Source organism: Euprymna scolopes, chromosome 28 (assembly GCF_053919585.1).
Source record: "Euprymna scolopes isolate OS-2025 chromosome 28, ASM5391958v1, whole genome shotgun sequence".
Classification (NCBI taxonomy): Eukaryota; Metazoa; Mollusca; class Cephalopoda; order Sepiida; family Sepiolidae; genus Euprymna; species Euprymna scolopes.
In genome coordinates, this window is record NC_136509.1 from 83,381,690 (window position 1) to 83,395,138 (window position 13,449).

At 41.0% G+C, this 13,449-nt stretch overlaps 40 non-coding genes across 40 annotated transcripts; all 40 read right to left on the minus strand.

Annotated features, from left to right (window-relative positions):
- Positions 1-357: 357 nt before the first annotated feature.
- Trnae-cuc (transfer RNA glutamic acid (anticodon CUC)) lies at positions 358-429 on the minus strand. Its single transcript has one exon. It is a non-coding gene; the product is annotated as a tRNA-Glu (tRNA).
- Positions 430-884: 455 nt separating this feature from the next.
- Positions 885-956, minus strand: Trnae-cuc (transfer RNA glutamic acid (anticodon CUC)). The gene has a single exon. It is a non-coding gene; the product is annotated as a tRNA-Glu (tRNA).
- Positions 957-1,148: 192 nt separating this feature from the next.
- On the minus strand, positions 1,149-1,220 carry Trnae-cuc (transfer RNA glutamic acid (anticodon CUC)). Its single transcript has one exon. It is a non-coding gene; the product is annotated as a tRNA-Glu (tRNA).
- A 192-nt stretch (positions 1,221-1,412) lies between these two features.
- On the minus strand, positions 1,413-1,484 carry Trnae-cuc (transfer RNA glutamic acid (anticodon CUC)). Its single transcript has one exon. It is a non-coding gene; the product is annotated as a tRNA-Glu (tRNA).
- A 192-nt stretch (positions 1,485-1,676) lies between these two features.
- On the minus strand, positions 1,677-1,748 carry Trnae-cuc (transfer RNA glutamic acid (anticodon CUC)). Its single transcript has one exon. It is a non-coding gene; the product is annotated as a tRNA-Glu (tRNA).
- A 192-nt stretch (positions 1,749-1,940) lies between these two features.
- Positions 1,941-2,012, minus strand: Trnae-cuc (transfer RNA glutamic acid (anticodon CUC)). The gene has a single exon. It is a non-coding gene; the product is annotated as a tRNA-Glu (tRNA).
- A 455-nt stretch (positions 2,013-2,467) lies between these two features.
- On the minus strand, positions 2,468-2,539 carry Trnae-cuc (transfer RNA glutamic acid (anticodon CUC)). The gene has a single exon. It is a non-coding gene; the product is annotated as a tRNA-Glu (tRNA).
- A 192-nt stretch (positions 2,540-2,731) lies between these two features.
- Positions 2,732-2,803, minus strand: Trnae-cuc (transfer RNA glutamic acid (anticodon CUC)). The gene has a single exon. It is a non-coding gene; the product is annotated as a tRNA-Glu (tRNA).
- A 192-nt stretch (positions 2,804-2,995) lies between these two features.
- Trnae-cuc (transfer RNA glutamic acid (anticodon CUC)) lies at positions 2,996-3,067 on the minus strand. The gene has a single exon. It is a non-coding gene; the product is annotated as a tRNA-Glu (tRNA).
- A 455-nt stretch (positions 3,068-3,522) lies between these two features.
- On the minus strand, positions 3,523-3,594 carry Trnae-cuc (transfer RNA glutamic acid (anticodon CUC)). The gene has a single exon. It is a non-coding gene; the product is annotated as a tRNA-Glu (tRNA).
- Positions 3,595-3,786: 192 nt separating this feature from the next.
- On the minus strand, positions 3,787-3,857 carry Trnae-cuc (transfer RNA glutamic acid (anticodon CUC)). Its single transcript has one exon. It is a non-coding gene; the product is annotated as a tRNA-Glu (tRNA).
- Positions 3,858-4,049: 192 nt separating this feature from the next.
- Positions 4,050-4,120, minus strand: Trnae-cuc (transfer RNA glutamic acid (anticodon CUC)). The gene has a single exon. It is a non-coding gene; the product is annotated as a tRNA-Glu (tRNA).
- Positions 4,121-4,312: 192 nt separating this feature from the next.
- Positions 4,313-4,384, minus strand: Trnae-cuc (transfer RNA glutamic acid (anticodon CUC)). Its single transcript has one exon. It is a non-coding gene; the product is annotated as a tRNA-Glu (tRNA).
- A 192-nt stretch (positions 4,385-4,576) lies between these two features.
- Positions 4,577-4,647, minus strand: Trnae-cuc (transfer RNA glutamic acid (anticodon CUC)). The gene has a single exon. It is a non-coding gene; the product is annotated as a tRNA-Glu (tRNA).
- Positions 4,648-5,102: 455 nt separating this feature from the next.
- Trnae-cuc (transfer RNA glutamic acid (anticodon CUC)) lies at positions 5,103-5,174 on the minus strand. Its single transcript has one exon. It is a non-coding gene; the product is annotated as a tRNA-Glu (tRNA).
- A 455-nt stretch (positions 5,175-5,629) lies between these two features.
- On the minus strand, positions 5,630-5,701 carry Trnae-cuc (transfer RNA glutamic acid (anticodon CUC)). Its single transcript has one exon. It is a non-coding gene; the product is annotated as a tRNA-Glu (tRNA).
- Positions 5,702-5,893: 192 nt separating this feature from the next.
- Trnae-cuc (transfer RNA glutamic acid (anticodon CUC)) lies at positions 5,894-5,965 on the minus strand. Its single transcript has one exon. It is a non-coding gene; the product is annotated as a tRNA-Glu (tRNA).
- A 192-nt stretch (positions 5,966-6,157) lies between these two features.
- On the minus strand, positions 6,158-6,229 carry Trnae-cuc (transfer RNA glutamic acid (anticodon CUC)). The gene has a single exon. It is a non-coding gene; the product is annotated as a tRNA-Glu (tRNA).
- A 192-nt stretch (positions 6,230-6,421) lies between these two features.
- Trnae-cuc (transfer RNA glutamic acid (anticodon CUC)) lies at positions 6,422-6,493 on the minus strand. Its single transcript has one exon. It is a non-coding gene; the product is annotated as a tRNA-Glu (tRNA).
- Positions 6,494-6,949: 456 nt separating this feature from the next.
- Positions 6,950-7,020, minus strand: Trnae-cuc (transfer RNA glutamic acid (anticodon CUC)). Its single transcript has one exon. It is a non-coding gene; the product is annotated as a tRNA-Glu (tRNA).
- Positions 7,021-7,212: 192 nt separating this feature from the next.
- On the minus strand, positions 7,213-7,284 carry Trnae-cuc (transfer RNA glutamic acid (anticodon CUC)). Its single transcript has one exon. It is a non-coding gene; the product is annotated as a tRNA-Glu (tRNA).
- A 192-nt stretch (positions 7,285-7,476) lies between these two features.
- Trnae-cuc (transfer RNA glutamic acid (anticodon CUC)) lies at positions 7,477-7,547 on the minus strand. The gene has a single exon. It is a non-coding gene; the product is annotated as a tRNA-Glu (tRNA).
- Positions 7,548-7,739: 192 nt separating this feature from the next.
- Trnae-cuc (transfer RNA glutamic acid (anticodon CUC)) lies at positions 7,740-7,811 on the minus strand. The gene has a single exon. It is a non-coding gene; the product is annotated as a tRNA-Glu (tRNA).
- A 192-nt stretch (positions 7,812-8,003) lies between these two features.
- Positions 8,004-8,075, minus strand: Trnae-cuc (transfer RNA glutamic acid (anticodon CUC)). Its single transcript has one exon. It is a non-coding gene; the product is annotated as a tRNA-Glu (tRNA).
- A 455-nt stretch (positions 8,076-8,530) lies between these two features.
- On the minus strand, positions 8,531-8,602 carry Trnae-cuc (transfer RNA glutamic acid (anticodon CUC)). The gene has a single exon. It is a non-coding gene; the product is annotated as a tRNA-Glu (tRNA).
- A 192-nt stretch (positions 8,603-8,794) lies between these two features.
- Trnae-cuc (transfer RNA glutamic acid (anticodon CUC)) lies at positions 8,795-8,865 on the minus strand. Its single transcript has one exon. It is a non-coding gene; the product is annotated as a tRNA-Glu (tRNA).
- Positions 8,866-9,057: 192 nt separating this feature from the next.
- On the minus strand, positions 9,058-9,129 carry Trnae-cuc (transfer RNA glutamic acid (anticodon CUC)). Its single transcript has one exon. It is a non-coding gene; the product is annotated as a tRNA-Glu (tRNA).
- Positions 9,130-9,321: 192 nt separating this feature from the next.
- On the minus strand, positions 9,322-9,393 carry Trnae-cuc (transfer RNA glutamic acid (anticodon CUC)). The gene has a single exon. It is a non-coding gene; the product is annotated as a tRNA-Glu (tRNA).
- Positions 9,394-9,848: 455 nt separating this feature from the next.
- Positions 9,849-9,920, minus strand: Trnae-cuc (transfer RNA glutamic acid (anticodon CUC)). Its single transcript has one exon. It is a non-coding gene; the product is annotated as a tRNA-Glu (tRNA).
- Positions 9,921-10,112: 192 nt separating this feature from the next.
- Positions 10,113-10,184, minus strand: Trnae-cuc (transfer RNA glutamic acid (anticodon CUC)). Its single transcript has one exon. It is a non-coding gene; the product is annotated as a tRNA-Glu (tRNA).
- A 192-nt stretch (positions 10,185-10,376) lies between these two features.
- Positions 10,377-10,447, minus strand: Trnae-cuc (transfer RNA glutamic acid (anticodon CUC)). Its single transcript has one exon. It is a non-coding gene; the product is annotated as a tRNA-Glu (tRNA).
- A 192-nt stretch (positions 10,448-10,639) lies between these two features.
- Positions 10,640-10,711, minus strand: Trnae-cuc (transfer RNA glutamic acid (anticodon CUC)). The gene has a single exon. It is a non-coding gene; the product is annotated as a tRNA-Glu (tRNA).
- A 192-nt stretch (positions 10,712-10,903) lies between these two features.
- On the minus strand, positions 10,904-10,974 carry Trnae-cuc (transfer RNA glutamic acid (anticodon CUC)). Its single transcript has one exon. It is a non-coding gene; the product is annotated as a tRNA-Glu (tRNA).
- A 192-nt stretch (positions 10,975-11,166) lies between these two features.
- Trnae-cuc (transfer RNA glutamic acid (anticodon CUC)) lies at positions 11,167-11,237 on the minus strand. The gene has a single exon. It is a non-coding gene; the product is annotated as a tRNA-Glu (tRNA).
- Positions 11,238-11,429: 192 nt separating this feature from the next.
- On the minus strand, positions 11,430-11,501 carry Trnae-cuc (transfer RNA glutamic acid (anticodon CUC)). Its single transcript has one exon. It is a non-coding gene; the product is annotated as a tRNA-Glu (tRNA).
- Positions 11,502-11,956: 455 nt separating this feature from the next.
- Trnae-cuc (transfer RNA glutamic acid (anticodon CUC)) lies at positions 11,957-12,028 on the minus strand. The gene has a single exon. It is a non-coding gene; the product is annotated as a tRNA-Glu (tRNA).
- Positions 12,029-12,220: 192 nt separating this feature from the next.
- On the minus strand, positions 12,221-12,292 carry Trnae-cuc (transfer RNA glutamic acid (anticodon CUC)). Its single transcript has one exon. It is a non-coding gene; the product is annotated as a tRNA-Glu (tRNA).
- Positions 12,293-12,484: 192 nt separating this feature from the next.
- Positions 12,485-12,555, minus strand: Trnae-cuc (transfer RNA glutamic acid (anticodon CUC)). The gene has a single exon. It is a non-coding gene; the product is annotated as a tRNA-Glu (tRNA).
- Positions 12,556-12,746: 191 nt separating this feature from the next.
- On the minus strand, positions 12,747-12,818 carry Trnae-cuc (transfer RNA glutamic acid (anticodon CUC)). The gene has a single exon. It is a non-coding gene; the product is annotated as a tRNA-Glu (tRNA).
- A 455-nt stretch (positions 12,819-13,273) lies between these two features.
- On the minus strand, positions 13,274-13,344 carry Trnae-cuc (transfer RNA glutamic acid (anticodon CUC)). The gene has a single exon. It is a non-coding gene; the product is annotated as a tRNA-Glu (tRNA).
- Between the last annotated feature and the right edge of the window lie 105 nt (positions 13,345-13,449).

Below are 13,449 nucleotides of genomic sequence, written 5' to 3' on the forward strand. Positions count from 1 at the left end.
ATGGAAGCCACAGAAAAGTTCAGGACAATGCCCTGCAAAGGAGAGAAATATATAAAACATTGTAATTCCGATAATACAAATAAAATACATGAAGTTCTCACACCGGGAATCGAACCCGGGCCGCTGGGTGAGAGCCAGGAAACCTAACAACTAGACCATATGGGAGAATGTTGGCTTCCGATCGAACGGACATCTTCTTTACTTAATAATGCATGAGCATCACTTCATAAGAATGTTTGCTTTTCCCAGTTAATTATCAGCATATGGAAGCCACAGAAAAGTTCAGGACAATGCCCTGCAAATGAGAGAAATATATAAAACATTGTAATTCCGATAATACAAATAAAATACATGACATTCCCACACCGGGAGTCGAACCCGGGCCGCCTGGGTGAGAGCCAGGAATCCTAACCACTAGACCATATGGGAGAATGTTGGCTTCCGATCGAACGGACATCTTCTTTACTTAATAATGCATGAGCATCACTTCATAAGAATGTTTGCTTTTCCCAGTTAATTATCAGCATATGGAAGCCACAGAAATGTTCAGGACAATGCCCTGCAAATGAGAGAAATATATAAAACATTGTAATTCCGATAATACAAATAAAATACATGACATTCCCACACCGGGAATCGAACCCGGGCCGCTGGGTGAGAGCCAGGAATCCTAACCACAAAACCATATGGGAGAATGTTGGCTTCCGATCGAACGGACATCTTCTTTACTTAATAATGCATGAGCATCACTTCATAAGAATGTTTGCTTTTCCCAGTTAATTATCAGCATATGGAAGCCACAGAAAAGTTCAGGACAATGCCCTGCAAATGAGAGAAATATATAAAACATTGTAATTCCGATAATACAAATAAAATACATGACATTCCCACACCGGGAATCGAACCCGGGCCGCCTGGGTGAGAGCCAGGAATCCTAACCACTAGACCATATGGGAAAATGTTGGCTTCCGATCGAACGGACATCTTCTTTACTTAATAATGCATGAGCATCACTTCATAAGAATGTTTGCTTTTCCCAGTTAATTATCAGCATATGGAAGCCACAGAAATGTTCAGGACAATGCCCTGCAAATGAGAGAAATATATAAAACATTGTAATTCCGATAATACAAATAAAATACATGACATTCCCACACCGGGAATCGAACCCGGGCCGCCTGGGTGAGAGCCAGGAATCCTAACCACTAGACCATATGGGAGAATGTTGGCTTCCGATCGAACGGATATCTTCTTTACTTAATAATGCATGAGCATCACTTCATAAGAATGTTTGCTTTTCCCAGTTAATTATCAGCATATGGAAGCCACAGAAAAGTTCAGGACAATGCCCTGCAAATGAGAGAAATATATAAAACATTGTAATTCCGATAATACAAATAAAATACATGACATTCCCACACCGGGAATCGAACCCGGGCCGCCTGGGTGAGAGCCAGGAATCCTAACCACTAGACCATATGGGAGAATGTTGGCCTCCGATTGAACGGATATCTTCTTTACTTAATAATGCATGAGCATCACTTCATAAGAGTGTTTGCTTTTCCCAGTTAATTATCAGCATATGGAAGCCACAGAAAAGTTCAGGACAATGCCCTGCAAATGAGAGAAATATATAAAACATTGTAATTCCGATAATACAAATAAAATACATGACATTCCCACACCGGGAATCGAACCCGGGCCGCCTGGGTGAGAGCCAGGAATCCTAACCACTAGACCATATGGGAGAATGTTGGCTTCCGATCGAACGGACATCTTCTTTACTTAATAGTGCATGAGCATCACTTCATAAGAATGTTGGCTTTTCCCAGTTAATTATCAGCATATGGAAGCCACAGAAAAGTTCAGGACAATGCCCTGCAAATGAGAGAAATATATAAAACATTGTAATTCCGATAATACACATAAAATACATGACATTCCCACACCGGGAATCGAACCCGGGCCGCCTGGGTGAGAGCCAGGAATCCTAACCACTAGACCATATGGGAAAATGTTGGCTTCCGATCGAACGGACATCTTCTTTACTTAATAATGCATGAGCATCACTTCATAAGAATGTTTGCTTTTCCCAGTTAATTATCAGCATATGGAAGCCACAGAAATGTTCAGGACAATGCCCTGCAAATGAGAGAAATATATAAAACATTGTAATTCCGATAATACAAATAAAATACATGACATTCCCACACCGGGAATCTAACCCGGGCCGCTGGGTTAGAGCCAGGAAACCGAACCACTAGACCATATGGGAGAATGTTGGCTTCCGATCGAACGGACATCTTCTTTACTTAATAATGCATGAGCATCACTTCATAAGAATGTTTGCTTTTCCCAGATAATTATCAGCATATGGAAGCCACAGAAAAGTTCAGGACAATGCCCTGCAAATGAGAGAAATATATAAAACATTGTAATTCCGATAATACAAATAAAATACATGACATGCCCACACCGGGAATCGAACCCGGGCCGCCTGGGTGAGAGCCAGGAATCCTAACCACTAGACCATATGGGAGAATGTTGGCTTCCGATCGAACGGACATCTTCTTTACTTAATAGTGCATGAGCATCACTTCATAAGAATGTTGGCTTTTCCCAGTTAATTATCAGCATATGGAAGCCACAGAAAAGTTCAGGACAATGCCCTGCAAATGAGAGAAATATATAAAACATTGTAATTCCGATAATACAAATAAAATACATGACATGCCCACACCGGGAATCGAACCCGGGCCGCCTGGGTGAGAGCCAGGAATCCTAACCACTAGACCATATGGGAGAATGTTGGCTTCCGATCGAACGGACATCTTCTTTACTTAATAATGCATGAGCATCACTTCATAAGAATGTTTGCTTTTCCCAGTTAATTATCAGCATATGGAAGCCACAGAAAAGTTCAGGACAATGCCCTGCAAATGAGAGAAATATATAAAACATTGTAATTCCGATAATACAAATAAAATACATGACATTCCCACACCGGGAATCGAACCCGGGCCGCCTGGGTGAGAGTCAGGAATCCTAACCAATGGACCATATAGGAAAATGTTGGCTTCCGATCGAACGGACATCTTCTTTACTTAATAATGCATGAGCATCACTTCATAAGAATGTTTGCTTTTCCCAGTTAATTATCAGCATATGGAAGCCACAGAAATGTTCAGGACAATGCCCTGCAAATGAGAGAAATATATAAAACATTGTAATTCCGATAATACAAATAAAATACATGACATTCCCACACCGGGAATCGAACCCGGGCCGCTGGGTTAGAGCCAGGAAACCGAACCACTAGACCATATGGGAGAATGTTGGCTTCCGATCGAACGGACATCTTCTTTACTTAATAATGCATGAGCATCACTTCATAAGAATGTTTGCTTTTCCCAATTAATTATCAGCATATGGAAGCCACAGAAAAGTTCAGGACAATGCCCTGCAAATGAGAGAAATATATAAAACATTGTAATTCCGATAATACAAATAAAATACACGACATTCCCACACCGGGAATCGAACCCAAGCCGCCTGGGTGAGAGCCAGGAATCCTAACCACTAGACCATATGGGAGAATGTTGGCTTCCGATGGAACGGACATCTTCTTTACTTAATAATGCATGAGCATCACTTCATAAGAATGTTTGCTTTTCCCAGTTAATTATCAGCATATGGAAGCCACAGAAAAGTTCAGGATAATGCCCTGCAAATGAGAGAAATATATAAAACATTGTAATTCCGATAATACAAATAAAATACATGACATTCCCACACCGGGAATCGAACCCGGGCCGCTGGGTGAGAGCCAGGAATCCTAACCACTAGACCATATTGGAGAATGTTGGCTTCCGATCGAACGGACATCTTCTTTATTTAATAATGCATGAGCATCACTTCATAAGAATGTTTGCTTTTCCCAGTTAATTATCAGCATATGGAAGCCACAGAAATGTTCAGGACAATGCCCTGCAAATGAGAGAAATATATAAAACATTGTAATTCCGATAATACAAATAAAATACATGACATTCCCACACCGGGAATCGAACCCGGGCCGCTGGGTGAGAGCCGGGAATCCTAACCACTAGACCATATGGGAGAATGTAGGCATCCGATCGAACGGACATCTTCTTTACGTAATAATGCATGAGCATCACTTCATAAGAATGTTTGCTTTTCCCAGTTAATTATCAGCATATGGAAGCCACAGAAAAGTTCAGGACAATGCCCTGCAAATGAGAGAAATATATAAAACATTGTAATTCCGATAATACAAATAAAATACATGACATTCCCACACCGGGAATCGAACCCGGGCCGCCTGGGTGAGAGCCAGGAATCCTAACCACTAGACCATATGGGAGAATGTTGGCTTCACATCGAACGGACATCTTGTTTACTTAATAATGCATGAGCATCACTGCATAAGAATGTTTGCTTTTCCCAGTTAATTATCAGCATATGGAAGCCACAGAAAAGTTCAGGATAATGCCCTGCAAATGAAAGAAATATATAAAACATTGTAATTCCGATAATACAAATAAAATACATGACATTCCCACACCGGGAATCGAACCCGGGCCGCTGGGTGAGAGCCAGGAATCCTAACCACTAGACCATATTGGAGAATGTTGGCTTCCGATCGAACGGACATCTTCTTTACTTAATAATGCATGAGCATCACTTCATAAGAATGTTTGCTTTTCCCAGTTTATTATCAGCATATGGAAGCCACAGAAATGTTCAGGACAATGCCCTGCAAAGGAGAGAAATATATAAAACATTGTAATTCCGATAATACAAATAAAATACATGAAGTTCCCACACCGGGAATCGAACCCGGGCCGCTGGGTGAGAGCCAGGAAACCTAACAACTAGACCATATGGGAGAATGTTGGCTTCCGATCGAACGGACATCTTCTTTACTTAATAATGCATGAGCATCACTTCATAAGAATGTTTGCTTTTCCCAGTTAATTATCAGCATATGGAAGCCACAGAAAAGTTCAGGACAATGCCCTGCAAATGAGAGAAATATATAAAACATTGTAATTCCGATAATACAAATAAAATACATGACATTCCCACACCGGGAGTCGAACACGGGCCGCCTGGGTGAGAGCCAGGAATCCTAACCACTAGACCATATGGGAGAATGTTGGCTTCCGATCGAACGGACATCTTCTTTACTTAATAATGCATGAGCATCACTTCATAAGAATGTTTGCTTTTCCCAGTTAATTATCAGCATATGGAAGCCACAGAAATGTTCAGGACAATGCCCTGCAAATGAGAGAAATATATAAAACATTGTAATTCCGATAATACAAATAAAATACATGACATTCCCACACCGGGAATCGAACCCGGGCCGCTGGGTGAGAGCCAGGAATCCTAACCACAAAACCATATGGGAGAATGTTGGCTTCCGATCGAACGGACATCTTCTTTACTTAATAATGCATGAGCATCACTTCATAAGAATGTTTGCTTTTCCCAGTTAATTATCAGCATATGGAAGCCACAGAAAAGTTCAGGACAATGCCCTGCAAATGAGAGAAATATATAAAACATTGTAATTCCGATAATACAAATAAAATACATGACATTCCCACACCGGGAATCGAACCCGGGCCGCCTGGGTGAGAGCCAGGAATCCTAACCACTAGACCATATGGGAAAATGTTGGCTTCCGATCGAACGGACATCTTCTTTACTTAATAATGCATGAGCATCACTTCATAAGAATGTTTGCTTTTCCCAGTTAATTATCAGCATATGGAAGCCACAGAAATGTTCAGGACAATGCCCTGCAAATGAGAGAAATATATAAAACATTGTAATTCCGATAATACAAATAAAATACATGACATTCCCACACCGGGAATCGAACCCGAGCCGCCTGGGTGAGAGCCAGGAATCCTAACCACTAGACCATATGGGAGAATGTTGGCTTCCGATCGAACGGATATCATCTTTACTTAATAATGCATGAGCATCACTTCATAAGAATGTTTGCTTTTCCCAGTTAATTATCAGCATATGGAAGCCACAGAAAAGTTCAGGACAATGCCCTGCAAATGAGAGAAATATATAAAACATTGTAATTCCGATAATACAAATAAAATACATGACATTCCCACACCGGGAATCGAACCCGGGCCGCCTGGGTGAGAGCCAGGAATCCTAACCACTAGACCATATGGGAGAATGTTGGCCTCCGATTGAACGGATATCTTCTTTACTTAATAATGCATGAGCATCACTTCATAAGAATGTTTGCTTTTCCCAGTTAATTATCAGCATATGGAAGCCACAGAAAAGTTCAGGACAATGCCCTGCAAATGAGAGAAATATATAAAACATTGTAATTCCGATAATACAAATAAAATACATGACATTCCCACACCGGGAATCGAACCCGGGCCGCCTGGGTGAGAGCCACGAATCCTAACCACTAGACCATATGGGAGAATGTTGGCTTCCGAACGAACGGACATCTTCTTTACTTAATAGTGCATGAGCATCACTTCATAAGAATGTTGGCTTTTCCCAGTTAATTATCAGCATATGGACGCCACAGAAAAGTTCAGGACAATGCCCTGCAAATGAGAGAAATATATAAAACATTGTAATTCCGATAATACACATAAAATACATGACATTCCCACACCGGGAATCGAACCCGGGCCGCCTGGGTTAGAGCCAGGAATCCTAACCACTAGACCATATGGGAGAATGTTGGCTTCCGATCGAACGGACATCTTCTTTACTTAATAATGCATGAGCATCACTTCATAAGAATGTTTGCTTTTCCCAGTTAATTATCAGCATATGGAAGCCACAGAAATGTTCAGGACAATGCCCTGCAAATGAGAGAAATATATAAAACATTGTAATTCCGATAATACAAATAAAATACATGACATTCCCACACCGGGAATCGAACCCGGGCCGCTGGGTGAGAGCCAGGAATCCTGGCCACTAGACCATATGGGAGAATGTTGGCTTCCGATCGAACGGACATCTTCTTTACTTAATAATGCATGAGCATCACTTCATAAGAATGTTTGCTTTTCCCAGTTAATTATCAGCATATGGAAGCCACAGAAAAGTTCAGGACAATGCCCTGCAAATGAGAGAAATATATAAAACATTGTAATTCCGATAATACAAATAAAATACATGACATTCCCACACCGGGAATCGAACCCGGGCCGCCTGGGTGAGAGCCAGGAATCTTAACCACTAGACCATATGGGAGAATGTTGGCTTCCGATCGAACGGACATCTTCTTTACTTAATAATGCATGAGCATCACTTCATAAGAATGTTTGCTTTTCCCAGTTAATTATCAGCATATGGAAGCCACAGAAATGTTCAGGACAATGCCCTGCAAATGAGAGAAATATATAAAACATTGTAATTCCGATAATACAAATAAAATACATGACATTCCCACACCGGGAATCGAACCCGGGCCGCTGGGTGAGAGCCAGGAAACCTAACCACTAGACCATATGGGAGAATGTTGGCTTCCGATCGAACGGACATCTTCTTTACTTAATAATGCATGAGCATCACTTCATAAGAATGTTTGCTTTTCCCAGTTAATTATCAGCATATGGAAGCCACAGAAAAGTTCAGGACAATGCCCTGCAAATGAGAGAAATATATAAAACATTGTAATTCCGATAATACAAATAAAATACATGACATTCCCACACCGGGAATCGAACCCGGGCCGCCTGGGTGAGAGCAAGGAATCCTAACCACTAGACCATATGGGAAAATGTTGGCTTCCGATCGAACGGACATCTTCTTTACTTAATAATGCATGAGCATCACTTCATAAGAATGTTTGCTTTTCCCAGTTAATTATCAGCATATGGAAGCCACAGAAAAGTTCAGGACAATGCCCTGCAAATGAGAGAAATATATAAAACATTGTAATTCCGATAATACAAATAAAATACATGACATTCCCACACCGGGAATCGAACCCGGGCCGCCTGGGTGAGAGCCAGGAATCCTAACCACTAGACCATATGGGAAAATGTTGGCTTCCGATCGAACGGACATCTTCTTTACTTAATAATGCATGAGCATCACTTCATAAGAATGTTTGCTTTTCCCAGTTAATTATCAGCATATGGAAGCCACAGAAATGTTCAGGACAATGCCCTGCAAATGAGAGAAATATATAAAACATTGTAATTCCGATAATACAAATAAAATACATGACATTCCCACACCGGGAATCGAACCCGGGCCGCAGGGTGAGAGCCAGGAAACCTAACCACTAGACCATATGGGAGAATGTTGGCTTCCGATCGAACGGACATCTTCTTTACTTAATAATGCATGAGCATCACTTCATAAGAATGTTTGCTTTTCCCAGTTAATTATCATCATATGGAAGCCACAAAAATGTTCAGGACAATGCCCTGCAAATGAGAGAAATATATAAAACATTGTAATTCCGATAATACAAATAAAATACATGACATTCCCACACCGGGAATCGAACCCGGGCCGCCTGGGTGAGAGCCAGGAATCCTAACCACTAGACCATATGGGAAAATGTTGGCTTCCGATCGAACGGACATCTTCTTTACTTAATAATGCATGAGCATCACTTCATAAGAATGTTTGCTTTTCCCAGTTAATTATCAGCATATGGAAGCCACAGAAATGTTCAGGACAATGCCCTGCAAATGAGAGAAATATATAAAACATTGTAATTCCGATAATACAAATAAAATACATGACATTCCCACACCGGGAATCGAACCCGGGCCGCTGGGTGAGAGCCAGGAAACCTTACCACTAGACCATATGGGAGAATGTTGGCTTCCGATCGAACGGACATCTTCTTTACTTAATAATGCATGAGCATCACTTCATAAGAATGTTTGCTGTTCCCAGTTAATTATCAGCATATGGAAGCCACAGAAAAGTTCAGGACAATGCCCTGCAAATGAGAGAAATATATAAAACATTGTAATTCCGATAATACAAATAAAATACATGACATTCCCACACCGGGAATCGAACCCGGGCCGCCTGGGTGAGAGCCAGGAATCCTAACCACTAGACCATATGGGAGAATGTTGGCTTCCGATCGAACGGACATCTTCTTTACTTAATAATGCATGAGCATCACTTCATAAGAATGTTTGCTTTTCCCAGTTAATTATCAGCATATGGAAGCCACAGAAAAGTTCAGGACAATGCCCTGCAAATGAGAGAAATATATAAAACATTGTAATTCCGATAATACAAATAAAATACATGACATTCCCACACCGGGAATCGAACCCGGGCCGCCTGGGTGAGAGCCAGGAATCCTAACCACTAGACCATATGGGAGAATGTTGGCTTCAGATCGAACGGACATCTTCTTTACTTAATAATGCATGAGCATCACTTCATAAGAATGTTTGCTTTTCCCAGTTAATTATCAGCATATTGAAGGTACAGAAAAGTTCAGGATAATGCCCTGCAAATGAGAGAAATATATAAAACATTGTAATTCCGATAATACAAATAAAATACATGACATTCCCACACCGGGAATCGAACCCGGGCCGCTGGGTGAGAGCCAGGAATCCTAACCACTACACCATATTGGAGAATGTTGGCTTCAGATCGAACGGACATCTTCTTTACTTAATAATGCATGAGCATCACTTAATAAGAATGTTTGTTTTTCCCAGTTAATTATCAGCATATGGAAGCCACAGAAAAGTTCAGGACAATACCCTGCAAATGAGAGAAATATATGAAACATTGTAATTCCGATAATACAAATAAAATACATGACATTCCCACACCGGGAATCGAACCCGGGCCGCCTGGGTGAGAGCCAGGAATCCTAACCACTAGACCATATGGGAGAATGTTGGCTTCCGATCGAACGGACATCTTCTTTTCTTAATAATGCATGAGCATCACTTCATAAGAATGTTTACTTTTCTAAGTCAATTATCAGCATATGGAAGCCACAGAAAAGTTCAGGACAATGCCCTGCAAATGAGAGAAATATATGAAACATTGTAATTCCGATAATACAAATAAAATACATGACATTCCCACACCGGGAATCGAACCCGGGGTGCCTGGGTGAGAGCCAGGAATCCTAACCACTAGACCATATGGGAGAATGTTGGCTTCCGATCGAACGGACATCTTCTTTACTTAATAATGCATGAGCATCACTTCATAAGAATGTTTGCTTTTCCCAGTTAATTATCAGCATATGGAAGCCACAGAAAAGTTCAGGACAATGCCCTGCAAAGGAGAGAAATATATAAAACATTGTAATTCCGATAATACAAATAAAATACATGACGTTCCCACACCGGGAATCGAACCCGGGCCGCTGGTTGAGAGCCAGGAAACCTAACCACTAGACTATATGGGAGAATGTTGGCTTCCGATCGAACGGACATCTTCTTTACTTAATAATGCATGAGCATCACTTCATAAGAATGTTTGCTTTTCCCAGTTAATTATCAGCATATGGAAGCCACAGAAAAGTTCAGGACAATGCCCTGCAAATGAGAGAAATATATAAAACATTGTAATTCCGATAATACAAATAAAATACGTGACATTCCCACACCGGGAATCGAACCCGGGCCGCCTGGGTGAGAGCCAGGAATCCTAACCACTAGACCATATTGGAGAATGTTGGCTTCCGATCGAACGGACATCTTCTTTACTTAATAATGCATGAGCATCACTTCATAAGAATGTTTGCTTTTCCCAGTTAATTATCAGCATATGGAAGCCACAGAAAAGTTCAGGACAATGCCCTGCAAATGAGAGAAATATATAAAACATTGTACTTCCGATAATACAAATAAAATACATGACATTCCCACACCGGGAATCGAACCCGGGCCGCTGGGTGAGAGCCAGGAATCCTAACCACTAGACCATATGGGAGAATGTTGGCTTCCGATCGAACGGACATCTTCTTTACTTAATAATGCATGAGCATCACTTCATAAGAATGTTTGCTTTTCCCAGTTAATTATCAGCATATGGAAGCCACAGAAAAGTTCAGGATAATGCCCTGCAAATGAGAGAAATATATAAAACATTGTAATTCCGATAATACAAATAAAATACATGACATTCCCACACCGGGAATCGAACCCGGGCCGCTGGGTGAGAGCCAGGAATCCTAACCACTAGACCATATGGGAAAATGTTGGCTTCCGATCGAACAGACATCTTCTTTACTAAATAATGCATGAGCATCACTTCATAAGAATGTTTGCTTTTCCCAGTTAATTATCAGCATATGGAAGCCACAGAAATGTTCAGGACAATGCCCTGCAAATGAGAAAAATATATAAAACATTGTAATTCCGATAATACAAATAAAATACATGACATTCCCACACCGGGAATCGAACCCGGGCCGCCTGGGGGAGAGCCAGGAATCCTAACCACTAGACCATATGGGAGAATGTTGGCTTCCGATCGAACGGACATCTTCTTTACTTAATAATGCATGAGCATCACTTCATAAGAATGTTTGCTTTTCTCAGTTAATTATCAGCATATGGAAGCCACAGAAATGTTCAGGACCATGCCCTGCAAATGCGAGAAATATATAAAACATTGTAATTCCGATAATACAAATACAATACATGACATTCCCACACCGGGAATCGGACCCGGGCCGCTGGGTGAGAGCCAGGAAACCTAACCACTACACCATATGGGAGAATGTTGGCTTCCGATCGAACGGACATCTTCTTTACTTAATAATGCATGAGCATCACTTCATAAGAATGTTTGCTTTTCCCAGTTAATTATCAGCATATGGAAGCCACAGAAAAGTTCAGGACAATGCCCTGCAAATGAGAGAAATATATAAAACATTGTAATTCCGATAATACAAATAAAATACATGACATTCCCACACCGGGAATCGAACCCGGGCCGCCTGGGTGAGAGCCAGGAATCCTAACCACTAGACCATATGGGAGAATGTTGGCTTCCGATCGAACGGACATCTTCTTTTCTTAATAATGCATGAGCATCACTTCATAAGAATGTTTACTTTTCTAAGTCAATTATCAGCATATGGAAGCCACAGAAAAGTTCAGGACAATGCCCTGCAAATGAGAGAAATATATGAAACATTGTAATTCCGATAATACAAATAAAATACATGACATTCCCACACCGGGAATCGAACCCGGGGTGCCTGGGTGAGAGCCAGGAATCCTAACCACTAGACCATATGGGAGAATGTTGGCTTCCGATCGAACGGACATCTTCTTTACTTAATAATGCATGAGCATCACTTCATAAGAATGTTTGCTTTTCCCAGTTAATTATCAGCATATGGAAGCCACAGAAAAGTTCAGGACAATGCCCTGCAAAGGAGAGAAATATATAAAACATTGTAATTCCGATAATACAAATAAAATACATGACGTTCCCACACCGGGAATCGAACCCGGGCCGCTGGTTGAGAGCCAGGAAACCTAACCACTAGACTATATGGGAGAATGTTGGCTTCCGATCGAACGGACATCTTCTTTACTTAATAATGCATGAGCATCACTTCATAAGAATGTTTGCTTTTCCCAGTTAATTATCAGCATATGGAAGCCACAGAAAAGTTCAGGACAATGCCCTGCAAATGAGAGAAATATATAAAACATTGTAATTCCGATAATACAAACAAATACGTGACATTCCCACACCGGGAATCGAACCCGGGCCGCCTGGGTGAGAGCCAGGAATCCTAACCACTAGACCATATTGGAGAATGTTGGCTTCCGATCGAACGGACATCTTCTTTACTTAATAATGCATGAGCATCACTTCATAAGAATGTTTGCTTTTCCCAGTTAATTATCAGCATATGGAAGCCACAGAAAAGTTCAGGACAATGCCCTGCAAATGAGAGAAATATATAAAACATTGTAATTCCGATAATACAAATAAAATACATGACATTCCAACACAGGGAATCGAACCCGGGCCGCTGGGTGAGAGCCAGGAATCCTAACCACTAGACCATATGGGAGAATGTTGGCTTCCGATCGAACGGACATCTTCTTTACTTAATAATGCATGAGCATCACTTCATAAGAATGTTTGCTTTTCCCAGTTAATTATCAGCATATGGAAGCCACAGAAAAGTTCAGGATAATGCCCTGCAAATGAGAGAAATATATAAAACATTGTAATTCCGATAATACAAATAAAATACATGACATTCCCACACCGGGAATCGAACCCGGGCCGCTGGGTGAGAGCCAGGAATCCTAACCACTAGACCATATGGGAAAATGTTGGCTTCCGATCGAACAGACATCTTCTTTACTAAATAATGCATGAGCATCACTTCATAAGAATGTTTGCTTTTCCCAGTTAATTATCAGCATATGGAAG